Below are 7,154 nucleotides of genomic sequence, written 5' to 3'. Positions count from 1 at the left end.
TTTTTTTGTTTTGTTTTGTTTTTGTTTTTGGATATGGAGTCTTGCTCAGTTGCCCAGGCTGGAGTGCAATGGCATGATCTCAGTTCACTGCAACCTTCATCTCCTGGGTTCAAGTAATTCTCTCACCTCAGCCTCCCGAGTAGCTGGGATTACAGGTATGTGCCACCATGGCCAGCTAAAATTTTTTTTTTTTTTTTTGAGACAGAGTGTCACACTGTCACCCGGGCTGGAATGCAGTGGTGCGATCTCGGCTCACTGCAGCCTCCCCCTCCTAGGTTCAAGCGATTCTTCTGCCTCAGACCTCCCAAGTAGCTGGGATTACAGGTGCCCACCACCACAACCAGCTAATTTTTTGTATTTTTAGCAGAGACAGGGTTTCACTATGTTGGCCAGGCTGGTCTTGAACTCCTGAACTTGTGATCTGCCCGCCTCAGCCTCCCAAAGTGTTGCAATTACCAGTGTGAGCCACCATGCCTGGCCAGTGGTTGAATTTTTGAAAAAGTTCATGGGGTGCTTGAAAACTAAAATATCTATCTAGATTTGTAAGAAAGTCTACCTGCATACCAGTGTGGCTTCCACACTTGAGTAAAAGTTTCAGAGTAGGCATCCTAGATTTCTCCAAGATGCTCTACTCTTAAAATAGTGCCATTCATTTTCTAGGTGGGATCGTATTCTACACTGACTATATTGCTAGGGGTGGCCTGGAGGGTCAGGCCTTTGGGAAACAGCATGGCCTTACCAGCTTCCCTTCTCCCCCAGAGAACTTCCCCTCTTGGGCTTTATATTGAGGAAGGGCTTTAGATTAAAGAGTGGTAGGTGGTACCAATGTGCTTTGATGAAAGACCCATGTGGCTAGCAACAGCTCTTACATTTTGTCTCTGGGTCCTGGCCTGGGTAGGATTCCTGGGTGTTCTGTTGGCTCATTTGGGGCCATCAATCCACTTTGGACCACTCACTGTCTGCTCTGCCTCCACCAATCAGAACACCTTCCAAGGAACAGTGAGAGCCAAAGCCAAGAGAAGCCTTGTTCCCTGTTTGGTGACTGAGTGACAGTGGGTGAAATCCTCTCTGACAGAACTAGAAAGAACTCAGTGCTTGTACTCCACAGTGAGTAATGGCAGAGCTGACTCATCCTGAAGCCCATCTTGCCATGCTTTTACAGTGTTGGAAGCTTCTGCATTTGGTACTGGCAGTCAGCTTTAATGATGACTGTATATGGGATGTGATTTACTTTTATAAAGCAATGGAACATAAGAAAAGCCTTATGTATGTATTCACTGACCAAAAATTCACTGACCAACCAACAAAACCCCATACTTCATCTGGTCCCCCATAGACTTGGGGATGGGCAGCTATTCTTTGGCCATATGGTATAAGAGGGTCATTCTTGTCATTACTAAAGTTAGTTTCATCCTTTTGTGCTGCTCTAAGACCAATAGGGTCTCTCCCAATAAAAAATATTCCTTAGCAGCCTGTAAACTGAATGCAAGCAGGCTAACAATTTTAATAATAGTCCATAACATGTGTTTCTGTCAGCAGGATGTACATGTTGTGCAAAACCTCCAGGTTCCTTAAGGTTTTTGCTGTCCATGAATCTTCTATGACAACTGTAGTCACAAAGCCAGAAGCCAGAGGGTCAGGGATGTGAGAGGCTGACAAATACTGGGGGACATCTAGGGAGGAGACCTCTGTCCTGTCATGTTTCTTGCGCTGCAGAGAGCGATTACAGCTGGTCTTCTATTTGCTTTTTCTTTAAGAGAAAACCATTTTTCTACTTTACTTTTCTCCCCATACGTAAATGGTCAGTAGCTACTGAGTGGTGCTTTTATCTGACCAGGCCTGGATTGAAGCAAAATAGAAATGGGACTGGCTTTCCACAGGAGTTAAACTGCTTCAGAGCCCACAGTCCCATGCTCAGCGCCCAGAAACTAGCCCTGTTATCAGGAAATCTTCCCACAGGCCGTCCATTAGAGATTTCACTAGATATCTTCAATAGAAATAGTCTGAGGCAAGTGGAAGTGGGGAATGGGAGAATTTTTTTTTCATTCTGTTTGCTTAATTCAGGGTACAGTTTGTGCCATTTCGTATCTGTACTCCAGGCAAAAATATAACTTGAAAATACTGTGTCTAAAGAAATTTCAGTGTTCTATCATCATTAAATTATTTACTTAATATTTGCGTCTGATGAATTTCGTTTAAGTTCTTTACATCCATGATGGGAACCAACTGTCAGGAATGTTACAGAGTTCTGTACAGCAGTGTTTCAAGGCAGTGGTTTTATATTGCAATAAGCATTGCTTTTTGTCAGCAAGACACCTGATGTAAAATAATTTCACTATAGGTAAGGTAGCAAAAACATTTCTGTGCACTGCAGTTACAGAACTTGGCCCACTAGAATTACTTTCTCCCTCTACCTCTTTCTATCTCTCTATTTATAACAATAAACTCTGCTCTTAAGTTTTGGATGATTCTATTCCAAGTTAGTAAATTCTACTTAAGAAAACAAGTATCTGAGGCGCCAAGATGGCTGACCAGAAGCAGCTGGTGTGCGCAGCTCTCCCAAAAGGAGACGGAGTGGTGAATGAACACGAGCTCTTCAGGTTGATCGTCCCACAGGCTGTGTTGGGATTCATCAAGGAAGCAGTGGTGACTCATGGCCAGCAGAGGGGAGGAAGGCAAGACAGCTGCCCACCTGGGATTGGTGCAGAGCAAGGGGTGGCTCCCTATAGCAGGGAAAGGGTGAGTGAATGAAGGTTTCTGGGGACCCACACTTCTGCCATGGACCATTGCAATCCCCTGGCACAGGAGGTCCTCCATGACTCCACCTACCCCCCACAGAGAACTACTTGGAGTCTGGGCAAAGCCACTGCTCAAGCCAATGTGGATCCCTGAGAAGCCCAGCACCAGCTGCCATAGCCTAACCAGCAAGGTAGGCCAGGTCTCTTGTGTGCCCCTAGGATAGGGGCCATATCCATGGTGCTGAGGAGTGAACAGACTGCAGGCCTCACCTCTGCTGCACCTTGCCAGGCAAGGCCCACTGACCTGGGCATCCATCGCAGCCATCCTACCCACCTGAACACTACAGCTGGTCACAGCCTTCATTTCTCTGGGATGGAGCTCCCAGGGGTAACCAACAGGCCCTCTGCACTGCTGCAGCCTGTGCTGCTGCTGCCCTCAGGCTGGAGAGGGAGCAAAAAGCCCAACAGCTGTTACAGGCCTCCAGCACACCACAGCTGCCACTTGGAAAGGCAGCCAGACCGCTTTCCACACAAGTCCCTGGCCCTGCTGCTCCTCATTGGGCACGGTGCCTCCTGGCTTGGGCCCAGCACAGGTCCTGCCTGATCACTTCAGTTGGTGGTGGCTCTGTGTTTCTCTGGGATAGAGCTCCAGAGACAACTGACAGGCCTCAGCCATTGCTGCCACCACAGTACCCGCCCTTGTTTCCTCCAGGCTAGGGAGGGAATAAAGATTACTTTCTCACAGCATCCTACAGAAAGGAGGTCAGACTTCTGGATCAGGTTGCTTGACCACCTGCTCTTCGGGCAGGACCCCCAGCTTGGGGCCAGCAGCACATTGCCCCAACCCTGGCTGACCACTCCAATTGGCTGTGGTTTTGCACTTATCTGGGGTAGAGTCTCCAGAGGCAACTGACAGGCCCTCTGCCATTGCCACTGCTGGGGTCCCACCCCTGCTCTCCCTAAACTGAGGAGGGAACAAAAAGCCTAAGCCTGCAAGATTGCAGCTTGGGAGTGCCAAGGCGAGATCTGTAGCAGGCACTAGAGCAGGAGAAGAGCCCACACTCAGTACTGAGAGGACTGAGTTACATGAACTTGTGGGCTACCACAGCAGTGGGCGTGCCTCCCTCTGCAGGGCCAGCTGGCTGGAAAACGGGTGGCCTATCTCCCTACCACAGCCTTGACAAAAGAGACATGGGCACAGTGCCATTGGTTGGAAGGGACTCCCCCAGGGCCCAGGAGCGGACCTGATGAGGTGGTCACCTCTCTTCCCACTGTACCGCAAAGCACAGCCACAAACACCAGGAAATACAAAGGCGCTATGTGGCTAAGATCCATCTACCCACCATTACTCTTAAGCGCCATCTACTGGAATTCAGCCCAAACTACAAAAATAGTTTACTAAGACCTTTCTGTAAAACCCAGGTAAGAATTCAACCACAAAGACCATGCACAGAGCCTTGGCCCTCAGAAAACACGAAGAAATGCAGCCAACTGACTATACTTAACTTACACCACAGTTAAAGGAATACCAACCCTCTCAGATGAGAAGAAATCAGCACAAGAACTCTGGCAATTCAAAAAGCCAGAGGAGTGTCTCCTTACCTCCAGTTGTTACTCCACTAGCTCCCTAGCAATGGTTCTTAGCCAGTTGGAAATGTCTGAAGTGACAGATGTAGAAAACAGAATCTGGATGGCAAGGAAGCTCATCAAGATTCAGAAGAAAGTTGGAAACGAATCCAAGGATTCCAGCAAAGTCATCCAAGAGCTGAAAGATGAAATAGCCATTTTAAGAAAGAACCAAACTGAACTTCTATAGCTAAAAAATTCACTGTAAGAATTTTATAATAAAATTGGAAGTATTAACAGCAGAACGGACTAAGCTGAGGAAAGAATCTCAGAGTTCTTCTAACTCAAACAAAAAAGAAGAATTTTAAACATGAGCAAAACTTCAGAGAAATATGGGATTATGTAAAGAGACCAAGCCTATGACTCACTGGCATTCCTGAGAGAAAAGGAGAGAGAATAAACAACTAGGAAAATACATTTGAGGATACAGTTCATGTAACTTTCCCTAATCTTGCTAGAAAGGTTGACATGTAAATCCAAGCAATGCAGAGAACCCAAGTTAGATACTATATAAGATGATTGTCCTCAAGGCACATAGTCATCAGATTCACCAAGGTCAAAGCAAAAGGAAAAAATCTTAAGCAGAAGAGAAGGGCCAGGTTATACATATGGGAAACCCCATCAGGCCAGCAACAGACCTTTCAGCAGAAACCTCACAAGCCAGAAGAGATTGGGGATCTGTTTTCAGTGTCCTTAAAGAAAACAAATTCCAATTAAGAATTTCATATCCCACCAAAAAGCTTCTTAAGTGATGGATAAATAAAATCCTCAGAGAAACAAACACTGAGGGAATTCATTTCAACTGGACCAGACATATACAAGATCCTTTAAAAAGTGCTAAACATGGAACTGAAATAACCTGTTACCACAAAAATACATTTACGCACATAGCCCGTAGGCAATACAGAGCAACCACACAAGTCTATACAACAACCAACTAACAACAATGACAGGATAAAAATCTCACATCAATACTAACCCTGAATGTGAACAGGCTAAACACCCCACTCAAAAGACAAAAAGTGACAGCCTAGGTCAAAAGACAAGACTCAACCGTCTGCTGTTTTCAAGAAACCTACCTCATTCCTAACGACATCCACAGGCTGAAAGTAAAGGGATGGAGAAAGATCTATCACGCAAATGGAAAACAAAAAAGAGCAGGAGTCATTATTCTTATGTTATTCTTATTTTTTTGAGATGGAGTCTTGCTCTGTCACCCAGGCTGCAGTGTAGTGGCACCATCTCGACTCACTGCAACCTCCACCTCCCGGGTTCAAACGATTCTCCTGCCTCAGCCTCCTAAGTAGCTGGGACTACAGGAGCCGGCCACCATGCCTGGCTAATTTTTGTATTTTTAGTAGAGACGGGGGTTTCACCATGTTGGCCAGGCTGGTCTCGAACTCCTGACCTTGTGATCTGCCTGCCTTGGCCTCCCAAAGTGCTGGGATTACAGGTGTGAGCCACTGTGCCCAGCGATAAAACATTTTTAAACAATAAAAATTAAAGACAATGAAGGGCAATATAGAATGATAAAGGGCACAATCCAACCAGAAGACTTAGCCTAAATATGCACACACCCAACATTGGAGCACCTAAATTCATAAAACAAGTTTTTTCCTGGCCTACAAAAAGATTTAGACAACCACACAATAATAGCAGGAGACTTCAACACCCCACTGACAGCAATAGACGGATCATTTATGTAAAAAACTAACAAACTCTGTACTTACACTTGACAGTTGACCAAATGGACCTGTTAGACATCTACAGAACACTTTACCCAGCAAACACAGAAGATATATCCTCATGTGCACACAGAACATATTCTAGGATCAACCACATGCTTGGCCACAAAGCAAGCCTCAATAAATTCAAAAAGTTTGAAATCATACCAAGCATACATTCTGACCATAGTGTGACAAAAACAGAAATCAGTATCAAGATCTTTCAAAACTACACCAATACATGGAAATTAAATAATTTGCCCCTGAATAACTCCTGGGTGAACATTTAAATTAAGGCAGAGGAGAACGCGGCTGCGAGGACTTCGGATCCGGCTCCTGATATGCAGCAACAGAATTTTCAGCCCCGACTCCTCCTTACCCTGGTCCAGGTGGAGGAGGTTGAGGTAGCGGAAGCAACTTGCAGGGCAACCCGGGTGGGGGCGGACCACGGCCGCCCTCTCCTCGAGATGGATACGGGAGTCCGCACCACAGGCCTCCGAAGGGCCCGGTCTAGGCCCCTACGGGAGCAGCCACTCTGTGACACGACAGCAGCTTCCCGGGGGCCCGGTTCGGGTCTCCGTACCCTGGCGGCTACCCTGGCTCCTACTCCAGGTCCCCCTCAGGGTCCCAGCAGCAATTCGGAGACTCCTCAGGGCAGCAGCAGACCCACCCCCAGGGTTCTCCAATGAAATCCGCACCATTTGGATCCCGGCGTATTAGAGAAAACAGAATGCCTAATGAGTTGGAAAATTATTTTTTCCGTCAATTAAGCCGTCAATGCTTGAAGATCCTTGGGCAGGCCTAGAACCACTATCTGTAGTTTAGATAAGCCAACAATACAGCAATACTCAAACATTCACAGGCAAAAAAGGAAGATACTTTTGTTAACGTTTCTGAAATTCAGCTGGAAGCTTCGTGTGTTAGGAACATCGTGGACAAAATTTTAACTTGTGTTGATATAAATTTACCCAAAGATGATGACTTTGATTGGATAATTAGTAAGGTCTCTTTGTTATTTTTCATCATATCGGGTACCGTTCTGTTGATATTAGAGAAAAAAAGTAGG

At 46.1% G+C, this 7,154-nt stretch overlaps 1 pseudogene; it reads left to right on the top strand.

Annotated features, from left to right (window-relative positions):
- Positions 1-1,114: 1,114 nt before the first annotated feature.
- On the top strand, positions 1,115-7,054 carry LOC108313847 (annotated as a pseudogene).
- Positions 7,055-7,154: the final 100 nt, after the last annotated feature.

The sequence above is a fragment of the Cebus imitator genome, unplaced genomic scaffold, assembly GCF_001604975.1.
Source record: "Cebus imitator isolate Cc_AM_T3 unplaced genomic scaffold, Cebus_imitator-1.0 Scaffold145, whole genome shotgun sequence".
In the NCBI taxonomy this organism is placed as follows: domain Eukaryota; kingdom Metazoa; phylum Chordata; class Mammalia; order Primates; family Cebidae; genus Cebus; species Cebus imitator.
Note: the sequence above shows the minus strand (reverse complement) of the source record. Positions and strands in the feature narration are given on the sequence as shown.